Raw genomic sequence first — 294 nt, forward strand, 5'->3', positions numbered from 1 at the left:
CCTGCAGACCGGACCGACACTCGACGGACAGTCGCTGGTCCTGCAGATCGGACCAACACATGAGAGACGGGTGCTGGTCCTGCAGATCGGACCGACACCAGACATACTGGTGCTAGTCCTGCAGACCGGGCCAACACCCAACATACTGGTGCTAGTCCTGCAGACCGGACCGACACTCGACGGACAGTTGCTGGTCCTGCAGATCGGATGAACACGAGAGAGACAGGTGGTAGTCCTGCAGACCGGGCCGACACTCGACGGACAGTCGCTGGTCCTGCAGACCGGACCGACACT

The 294-nt window shown here is 61.6% G+C and overlaps 1 protein-coding gene across 1 annotated transcript in view; it reads left to right on the top strand.

Moving 5' to 3' along the window:
* Nucleotides 1-294, top strand: part of LOC119408824 (ubiquitin-conjugating enzyme E2 2) — a 6203-nt gene that overhangs the window by 2956 nt on the left and 2953 nt on the right. The window lies entirely within an intron of this gene.

The sequence above is a fragment of the Nematolebias whitei genome, chromosome 4 (genome assembly GCF_014905685.2).
Source record: "Nematolebias whitei isolate Nwh7 chromosome 4, NemWhi1, whole genome shotgun sequence".
Lineage (NCBI taxonomy): Eukaryota > Metazoa > Chordata > Actinopteri > Cyprinodontiformes > Rivulidae > Nematolebias > Nematolebias whitei.